At 50.0% G+C, this 10,553-nt stretch overlaps 1 pseudogene; it reads left to right on the forward strand.

The window, feature by feature from the left end:
* The first annotated feature begins 2,285 nt into the window (after positions 1 to 2,285).
* LOC142260702 (U2 spliceosomal RNA) lies at positions 2,286 to 2,492 on the forward strand (annotated as a pseudogene).
* Positions 2,493 to 10,553: the final 8,061 nt, after the last annotated feature.

Genomic DNA, 10,553 nt, shown 5'->3' on the forward strand with positions numbered 1-10,553 from the left:
AGAATGACTGTCTTAGGTAATGATAAATATTTTCTACAGGAAGAGGAGTGTTTGCTGAAACTGAAATCGAAAAAGGGAGTTTTGTTGCAGAATATCGAGGTGAGCTCACGTATGCACTTACGATGGTAGACAACTACTCGAGATTTATGGTTGTGGTACAAGTCAAAGATCTAATGGCCCATACTGCAGCGAAGGTCTTCCAAGCACACTTATGCAGACCTCATGGCTACTCAGAGAGAGTCCTCACAGATCAAGGCACTGCCTTTGAAGCGGAAATCTTCAAGGACTTCTGCAGCTTTTACCGATGCAGGAAGATGCGTATTACACCCTACCATGCTCAAACCAATGGTTATCAACCTGCTCAGGACTTTACCCCATATTCCAGATGTGGCCTTACAAGTGATTTATAGAGGGGTAACAATACGTTGGGATCATCGGATCTAATCTCCCTTTTTATACACCCTAAAATCTTGTTTGCGTTAGAATAAACAATAACATCATAAAGGTATAGCAGTACCGTTTCAAAGTTTCGGTGTCCCAAGCAGCATTCCATCAGCCTCTTGAAGGTTCCTGGCAAATTGCACAGCTCGAAGGGCATGCTTTTGAACTCGCAGAGACCCATCGGGGTGGCAAAGGCGGTCTTCTCCCGGTCTGCCTCAGCAACGGACACTTGCCAATAGTGACTAGTGAGATCAAGGGTAGAAAAATAATTTGCAGTTGTCAATGCAGCTAGCTATTCCTCAATACAGGGGAGTGGTGCTGTCCTTCTTCTTTAACAGGACCAACGGAGCTGCCCAGAGGCTACAACTGTCACGGATAACCCCAGCCTCCTTCATGTTGCTCAACATGTCCTTGGTACACTGGTCATGTGCAGGTAGATTTGGCTTATATCTCTCTTTGATGGGTGGGTGTGCACTTGTGGGGATGTAGTGTTTGACCCCTTTTATTTTTCAAAAGTCTAGCGGATGTTTGCTGAAGACTTGCTCGTATTCTTGCACTAGCCTGTAGACCCCCTTCTTGTGATGTGAAGGTGTGGAGTCAGTGCCTACGTGTAATTCCTTACACCACTCCTCTGGCTGACTTGGTGAGCTGTCACTGAATGGGTGGGCTGAAGCAATGGTGGATGCTGCTGTTTGGATAGCATGTGTATCTACTGAGAACAGCTTATCAATGGTGGCAAATCGGAGCAGCTTAATCTTTTGCTCTCCGCAGTTCAACACTCTCATGGGCACTCTTCCCTTCCATATTAATGAATAAAACTATGATGTAAATAGCATATAAATACCCCACAAATGCAGATAAAAGTAGGTTATGGGAAAAGGGGGAAGAGAGAAACAGGAAAATAGTGGAATAAAGTATACCTTCCAGGTGGGAGAGGAAATGGCAGCACAGCCAGTGGAGGTGAAGCAAGGGGAGCCTGCAACTAAAGAGTTGAGAGCGTTATCACATGGTGACTGAGCCTGATTGTAACGGGAGCATAGAGGTGCCGATCCTGTCTTACCTGCGTTGGTGTAGAAGTGGGTGTCCTGTGGTGGAGTCAGCTATGTGCAGTGGTGGCCGTGGGTTCTTTTATGTGCGACCGTAGTAATAGCTGCGCCCACTTCCTGTATGGGAGTGGAATGCAGTGAGGGTAATGGAAGGCACGCCTGCGCATTTGTGTTTAACGTCGCGCATGTGCAGAACGGAGAAAAGGCTGCGCTCACTTCCTAATGAAAGGGAGTGAGACGCATCTGGGAAGGGAAGGGAAAAGATTAGGGTTTGGGGATGATGAAAGGGCTTTCTACGGGCAAGGATGGCAAAGGGTGGCAGTGACGGAAAGTCAGGCAGCCTGTCCTGTCCTGTCCTGTCCGTCCGTCTTTTTGTATCATGAATTGGAAAGACTGCAAGGGGGAGGGGAGGTGCTTGTGTCCAAAAGGAGGAGTTATTCAGATTCATTGCAGTGGGCGGCGGCTGCAAAAAGCACCATTCTTCTTGTTTTTGCTCTGCAAAACAGCCTTTTCAAGGGTTGGCTTGGGTGACAAAATGTCTTCTGTAGGCGTGGGTTTGTCTCCCTCTCCCTAAGATGTGTCCGGTATAGGCCAGGGTGCCACTCAAGGCCGTAACCAATTCGGGTTATAGCTTCTCGGCCTTTTGGCTAAGATCAAGTGTAGTTTCGGAGGACGCTACCTTGGTCGGTACTGGAAGGTGCCTGGGATTGCACGTCTGCCGGCCTTGAGGAAGTGTGTGCGCCTTCTGGTGACACATAGCCCTCTTGTGCCTGGACGGTTCCCAGGCAACGGGAGGCGATCACCTTTGTTATTTTGAAGTCCTACTGATAAACAGAAAAAAAAAAAAATTAAATCTGTTCTTATCAGTTTAATATCTGATACGTCCCCTCTCTGGGGACCATATATTAAATGGATTTTTAGAACAAGGAGATGGAAAAAATCTTGCTCTGTCCACTCCACGCATTGACCTGGTATTGCAGTACCTCCAGGACCGGTGCACCCCTTCTTAACCCAGTTTCCAAAAGCAGAACTCAATTCACCTGATTCAAATGAGCCCCATTAGTGAATTGAAAGAAAGCAAAAACTTTATATGCACCTCAATTTGGCCAATTCACTTTTCACACTTTCACCCTTTTTTTTATCTTTCACACCTTTTACTTGCTTTATTGATGCAAAAAGCTGTGCCAAATAGCAAACTCATCTCCACTCAACTTGACCAACTCTGCTATGTCCCGTGCAGTATCTTATTCTCAGTCTTATCTAGATCATTTGCAATTGAATAGAATAGATCCCTTTTGGCTGCTTATGACTGTGTAAAATATGTAGTTTTACTGGGCTGGGATGAGAGAATCCATTGAAGCATGGTGTAGGGATTGTGGTTCCTGTGTGCTAAGAAGAGAGGCTGGCACCAGCCAGAAAGCCCCATTGCAGCCAATAATCACTTAATAACTTTTTCAACTTGTCATCATATGGGAGGCCTTCCATTCCTTGTAGTAGTCTAGTTGCCCACCTTTGAACTGACTCTAACTTCTGAATGTCCTTTTTAAAATGTGGAGCCCAAACTGGTTCCCATATTCCAGATGTAGCCTTACAAGTGATTTATAGAGGTGTAACAATACGTTGGGATCACGGGATCTAATCTCCCTTTTTATACACCCTAAAATCTTGTCCCAAGCAGCATTCCATCAGCCTCTGGAAGGTTCCTGGCGCATTGCACAGCTCGAAGGGCATGCTTTTGAACTCGCAGAGACCCATAGGGGTGGCGAAGGCGGTCTTCTCCCGGTCTGCCTCAGCAACGGACACTTGCCAATAGTGACTAGTGAGATCAAGGGTAGAAAAATAATTTGCAGTTCTCAATGCAGCTAGCGATTCCTCAATACGGGGAGTGGTGCCGTCCTTCTTTTTTAACAGGATCAACAGAGCTGCCCAAAGGCTACAACTGTCACGGATAACCCCAGCCGCCTTCATGTTGCTCAACATGTCCTTGGTACACTGGCAATGTGAAGGTGGTATTGGCTTATAGCTCTCTTTGATGGGTGGGTGTGCGCCTGTGGGGATGTGGTGTTGGACCCCTTTTATTCCCCCAAAATCTAGCGGGCTTCCCACCGGTAACCCGCTCCCCAGCTTGGATGGATGCTGAGGGAGCCCCTTTTGCCCGCAGGCTCTGGCCCTGGGAACTGTAGCCTTGGCGGTGACTGTGCTTCCCTCTACGGTGTGAGCTGTTGCCTTCAATCGGGTCTTGACTGCTGGGAAACCCTGGAGGTTCCTGTCGCTAACGGATTTGACCGGTTTTACGGCGACTCCTAGCCTGGTCGGGGTCCGTAGGCCCTGCCGGATGGTGCTGGCTTCTCTTCACTCCCAGATCTGGTACCGGCGGGCCACCGCCCATCCCCGGTCCGTACGGTTCACTGCAATCAGCCTCTCCTGCAGAAGGTCACCACCGTCTGCCAACCTTGCTGAGTGCCCGGGCCACATACCCGGACACGGTCAGTCTCCTCTCCTCTTCACTTCTCTAACTCCAAAACTGATCTCTAATCTGACTCCTTTTCCCGCCTCCAGGACTGTGAACTCCTCGGTGGGTGGGATCAACCGCCTGGCCCACCCCCTGGTGTGGACATCAGCCCCTGGAGGAAGGCAACTAGGATTTGTGTTTAGCTTCGGTGTGCCTAGCCGGAGTGTAGAGTGTGTTGGTGTAGTACCTGTGACGACCTGGCTTGTCCAGGGCGCCACATTCCCCTATAGTAAAATGCAGACCGTCCGCGGGCTGCCCGTCCATCACCGGTTTTATTTTCACAACTGAAAAAGAATAAAACGGTAAAACATGTAAAAGCATCATAAACATTTTACAACGGTACAGCTTCCGCTCTTCTCCCACCCAAACAACCTGGCCCTGATGCTGCCCCTAAGAAGCGGGCAGCACCCCTTGACCCCAGTCCAGCACCAAGTTGCCCGAGCGGGTTCTGTCTCTTTCAGGGGGCCCACGTCCAAGGGGACCCCTGAACCCCCGGAGGATCGCCACCGGTTACGGTAGTGGCGGGCCTAGGCCATCCCTTTCCTCCAGGCCCATCCTCCCAAATCAGCCTCTCCGGAGGCGGTAACGGTGTCAAGCCAACAAACATTTTTATTTACATTGCACTAAGTTTGTGGTTGCCCTGCAAGTTCTCGGGCTTGTCCGTAAGCAGTTCCTTACGCAATGGTTGCACAGTCCCTACGGGGACAACAGTTGCCGGCAACGGCCGGTTTAATCACGGTTCAATCAGGTAAACTTCTTTGGTTGATCATCTTTACTTATCATTTAAAACTTTCAAACTGGTACACTCAACACATAAAGCCCCCCCCTTTTAAAGAGTAGTTTCCCTGTACCTAAGTGGGGGTCTACCTAGGTTGGGGCGAGTGGACCTTCGGGGTCCGGTGTCAGTGGTGACAGGCAGTGGGGCAGAGGGAACAGTCAGTTCCTCCTCCCTGCTATCATGTGGGGCAGGCGGAGGCGTAGGGGAGCTGGGTACAGGTACATCCCTGGGCACTGGCTCGCGGTTAACCGTTTCCATCATTTCTTCATCCACGGGTTGTGGGAACAGTATCACTGGAAGGATCACCGCACCGTTCTGTGTAGGCCAGTCTGCTGGAAAATCACCCATCATGGTGTGGATTACCTCATTTTCCTTCTCCACTGGACTGGGAACTGGAGCCTCATCCGCTACTCTCAATGCTGGTGGGCACTTCTTCAGGTGGTCTCGGGAAACCGTGGCCAAAGTCCCCCCCTGGTCACGGCTGATCTGGTAGGCCTTCCCATTCTCCCATCCTGTGGGCTGGACTACATACGGGGTTTTTTCCCATTGATCATCCAGCTTGTGGGCCCTTCTTTTCCGCTTCAGCACTACATCCCCAGGTTGGAAGGAACCGGCAGGCGCCTTCTTGTTGAAGCACTGCTCCTGTTGTCCCCGACTCCGGCACAAGTTCTTTTCAACATACTCCTGGACCTGTCGGTACTGTGTCCTCCGCCGAGTGTCCCATTCAGCTGTCGACAGGAGTGCTTCTGAAGCTTCCAAGCCCATTTCCAGATCCACTGGTAGCCGGCCGGGACGAGCTCTCATCAGGTATGCTGGAGTGCATTTCGTAGAGCTGGAAGGGATGTTGTTGTACATATCGACCAGGTCAGGTAGCTTCTCCAGCCACAGGTTCCGCTCTTCCAGTGGTAACGTCTTGAGGAGGCCCAGGACCAAGTGGTTCATCTTTTCACAAATGCCATTGGTTTGGGCGTGGTAAGGCGTGGTCCGGATTTTCTTGCAGCCGTACAACTGGCAGAATTCCTGGAATACCTCTGCTTCAAAGGCCGGACCCTGGTCGGTAAGCACCCTCTCCGGGTACCAATGCGGTCAACAGAAATAAGCCTGGAAAGCCTTAGCAGCGGTGCGGCCGGTTAAGTCCTTAACTGGGATAACCACCAGGAACCTCGAGTAGTGGTCTACGATGGTCAGAGCGTAGGTGTACCCACTTCGGCTGGGGGTGAGCTTTACATGGTCAAGGGCAACCAGCTCCAGCGGTTGGTGTGTAATGATCGGGTGTAGGGGTGCCTTCTGGCTGGCCTCGTCCTTCCTTCTCAATGCGCAAGGGCCACATTCTCGGCACCAGGCCTCCACAGATTCCCGCATTCCACTCCAATAGAACCGCTCTCTTAACAACATCTCTAGCTTCTTCCACCCGAAGTGCACTGCACCATCATGGTATGCTTGCAGGACGGTGGGCACGTTAGCCTGGGGAATCACCAGCTGGCGGATCTTCTCGTGAGTCTTTGGATTAATCAGCTCGCGATACAACTTCCCCTGGTGTAGGTATAGCCGGGTCCGTTCTTGCCACAGACGTTGGGCTTCGGCAGGGGCAGCAGGGTCTATCCCAGCAGAACCCTGTTCCACTAGAGTCTTGACCAGGCGGACAGCAGGTGCCTGGTCCTGAGCTTCCTGCCAGTCCTGTCGGGGCAGCGGATCCAGGTTCACCCGTTGTTGGTAGACGTGCACCTTCTCAGTGAATGGCCGGTGAAATGCAGGCAACTCGATCTCTTCGAGGTCATCATCCTCTGGCCCCTCTTCCGACAGGTGGGGCATCCGGGAGAGTGCATTGGCATTGACGTTGGTACGGCCGGCCCGGTACTTGATGGTGAAATCGTAGTTGGCTAACCTGGTAACCCACCGCTGCTCCAACGCGCCCAGCTTGGCCGTATCTAGATGGGTCAGCAGGTTATTGTCTGTGTACGCGGTGAACTTGGCTGCTGCCAGGTAATGGCGGAACCGCTCGGTGATAGCCCACACCAGTGCCAAGAGCTCAAGCTTGAAGGAGATGTAGTTCTCAGGGTTCCTCTCAGTCGGTCGGAGTTTTCGGCTAGCATAAGCTATTACCTTTTCCCTTCTGTCTTGGACCTGGGATAGAACAGCCCCCAAGCCCACATTGCTGGCGTCGGTGTAGAGGATGAATGGGCGGCTGTAGTCAGGGTACGCTAGGATTTCCTCTCCGGTCAGGGCTGTTCTCAGCTGGCGGAAGGATTCCTCATGCTTTTCTTCCCACACCAATGGGGCTACTAGGGATCTACCACCATTGGTCTGTCCTACGAGGAGGTCTTGCATGGGGGCAGCCATCTTTGTGTACCCCTTAATGAAGCGACGGTAATATCCCACCAGGCCCAGAAACTGCCTCACTTCCCTCACTGTGGTCGGTCTCGGCCAGTCTTGGATGGCGGTGATCTTCTCGGGGTTGGGGGCGACACCTTCCGCACCAACCACATGTCCTAGGTACTGCACTCTGGGTTTCAGCAGATGACACTTTGAGGGCTTCAACTTCATCCCATACTTGGCAAGGGACGCGAACACCTCGGCTAGGTGCTCCAGGTGGGCTTCATACGTCTGTGAGTACACAATCACATCATCCAAGTACAGCAAAACGGTCCCATAGGCAGTCTTCTCTCGGTCTTCCGGTGCCACGGCCACCTGCCAGTACCCGCTGGTGAGGTCAAGGGTGGAGAAGTAGTTAGCGGTTCTCAGCGAGGCCAGGGACTCTTTGATGCGGGGCAGAGGGTAAGCATCCTTATGCGTTATCTGGTTAATCTTCCGGTAATCCACACACATCCGCATGGTGCCATCCTTCTTCTTAACCAGCACCAACGGAGCGGCCCAGGGACTACAGCTGTCCCTAATAACCCCTGCCTCCTTCATGTTCCTCAACATGTCTTTGGCGCATTGGTAGTGCGCAGGGGGAATAGGCCTGTATCTCTCTTTAATAGGGGAGTGTGTACCGGTAGGGATGTGGTGTTGAACCCCTTTAATCTGCCCAAAATCTAGAGGGTGCTTGCTAAAAACCCGCTCATACTCCTGTACCACCCGGTATACCCCTTCCTTGTGGTGTATGGGGGTATCATCAGTGCCGACATGTAGCTCTCGATACCACTCGCCTAACTCCCCCAGGGATGAGTGGGAACCGGCAGCAGGCGGTGTGACCGGGGGAACGGCTTCATGGATCGTGTGGGGATCTAGAGTGAGCAATTTGGCAAGGGTAGCGTACCGGGTGGTGCATGAATGCACACATATTGGTTTTATAATCTTATTGTATTACTTTATATTCTTATTTCACTTGTGCATATCTCCACCATAATCCTGGCTAAGAAATATAGCTTTTTTTGGGGTACACAGGTAGTAAGGTCTTCTTTCTATTTCTTTAGGGGTGATATAGCCTGGTGGAACTCTAGACCTCTAACATTATATATGCACCCTTTTTCTTTATGGTTCTTGGACACCTTATAACATTCTTCCATACATATATATCTTTCTCATAAATTATAAATAATTAGGCATTTTTATATATTTTATTTACATTTTCATAAATAACTTTTTACAAAGCATGGGGGACATTCTCACATACATATAATTTTCATGTACGCATTCTGAAAATTTACGCATAAACCGTACACACTCCTTTTTGTAACAATTTCTATAACTCATTCGCTGAACTCTCATCCCGGATATTCATTCTTACACCGAATTTCCTGTTATAACACAACATTCATGATTTTTATTCAATTTATTTTTATTTTTTAGGTTTATTAGTAGTGATGAGCGAGTACTAAAAAGCTCGGGTGCTCGAAGCTCGGGCCGAGCCTCCCAAGATACTCGTGTACTCGGCCCGAGCACCGAGCCCAATGTTATCCTATGGGAGACCCGAGTATTTTTGTGAAATGACCACCGGCAGCATGTAGAAACCCTAAAAATGGCACAAAAGTCTCCGAAGAGTGCTCAAATGACATGGCAACAGCATGGGGAAGACCCCTTGAAGCATTTATCACTCAAAAGTCACAGCTGTGAATAATTTTGTCCGCGTTTTACGCCATTTTTACGGACTCACCAGAAAACCTTCCAAAATGACACCAAAATGATTTTTCATAGCGGAAATGTTAAGGGCACATACCCAATAGTGAGATAGAGCTAATGTATGTTACTTTTTGAGATCAATACATGAAAGATTTTACGTAAAACATTGTGTGGCACTCCGATGTCCCTGAGAAGAGACGTACATAAAGGCCTCTGAGTCTAATGTGCCCATTTTGAGGAACTGAGTCTTTGTAGTATTTTCCTTTGCCAGGGCAGTCCAAAATTGTGAGGTTCACCAATGCCCCTGCATACAGACGTGCATGATGGCCTGTAAACCTGAAGTGCCCATTGTAAGGAAGTGGGTCTAATGTAGTATAGCCCTTAGGCAGGGCAGCCAAAAATTGGGAGGCTCCACGTTGTCCCTGGATAGAGACGTGCATGAGGGCCTCAAAACATTAAGTGTCCAGTGTCAGGAAGTGGGTGTATTATAGTATAGCCCTTAGGCAGGGCAGCCAAAAATTGGGAGGCTCCATGTTGTCCCTGGATAGAGACGTGCATGAGGGCCTGTAAACCTGAAGTGCCCATTGGAAGGAAGTGGGTCTTTTGTAGTATAGCCCTTTGGCAGGGCAGCCAAAAATTGGGAGGCTCCACGTTGTCCCTGGATAGAGACGTGCATGAGGGCCTGTAAACCTGAAGTGCCCATTGGAAGGAAGTGGGTCTTTTGTAGTATAGCCCTTTGGCAGGGCAGCCAAAAATTGGGAGGCTCCACGTTGTCCCTGGATAGAGACATGCATGAGGGCCTCAAAACATTAAGTGTCCATTGTCAGGAAGTGGGTGTATTATAGTATAGCCCTTAGGCAGGGCAGCCAAAAATTGGGAGGCTCCACGTTGTCCCTGGATAGAGACGTGCATGAGGGCCTGTAAACCTGAAGTGCCCATTGGAAGGAAGTGGGTCTTTTGTAGTATAGCCCTTTGGCAGGGCAGCCAAAAATTGGGAGGCTCCACGTTGTCCCTGGATAGAGACGTGCATGAGGGCCTCAAAACATTAAGTGTCCATTGTCAGGAAGTGGGTGTATTATAGTATAGCCCTTTGGCAGGGCAGCCAAAAATTGGGAGGCTCCACGTTGTCCCTGGATAGAGACGTGCATGAGGGCCTCAAAACATTAAGTGTCCATTGTCAGGAAGTGGGTGTATTATAGTATAGCCCTTAGGCAGGGCAGCCAAAAATTGGGAGGCTCCACGTTGTCCCTGGATAGAGACGTGCATGAGGGCCTCAAAACATTAAGTGTCCATTGTCAGGAAGTGGGTCTTTTGTAGTATAGCCCTTTGGCAGGGCAGCCAAAAATTGGGAGGCTCCACGTTGTCCCTGGATAGAGACGTGCATGAGGGCCTCAAAACATTAAGTGTCCATTGTCAGGAAGTGGGTGTATTATAGTATAGCCCTTAGGCAGGGCAGCCAAAAATTGGGAGGCTCCACGTTGTCCCTGGATAGAGACGTGCATGAGGGCCTCAAAACATTAAGTGTCCATTGTCAGGAAGTGGGTCTTTTGTAGTATAGCCCTTTGGCAGGGCAGCCAAAAATTGGGAAGCTCCACGTTGTCCCTGGATAGAGACGTGCATGAGGGCCTCAAAACATTAAGTGTCCATTGTCAGGAAGTGGGTGTATTATAGTATAGCCCTTTGGCAGGGCAGCCAAAAATTGGGAGGCTCCACA

This window comes from Anomaloglossus baeobatrachus, unplaced genomic scaffold, assembly GCF_048569485.1.
Source record: "Anomaloglossus baeobatrachus isolate aAnoBae1 unplaced genomic scaffold, aAnoBae1.hap1 Scaffold_167, whole genome shotgun sequence".
NCBI lineage: Eukaryota > Metazoa > Chordata > Amphibia > Anura > Aromobatidae > Anomaloglossus > Anomaloglossus baeobatrachus.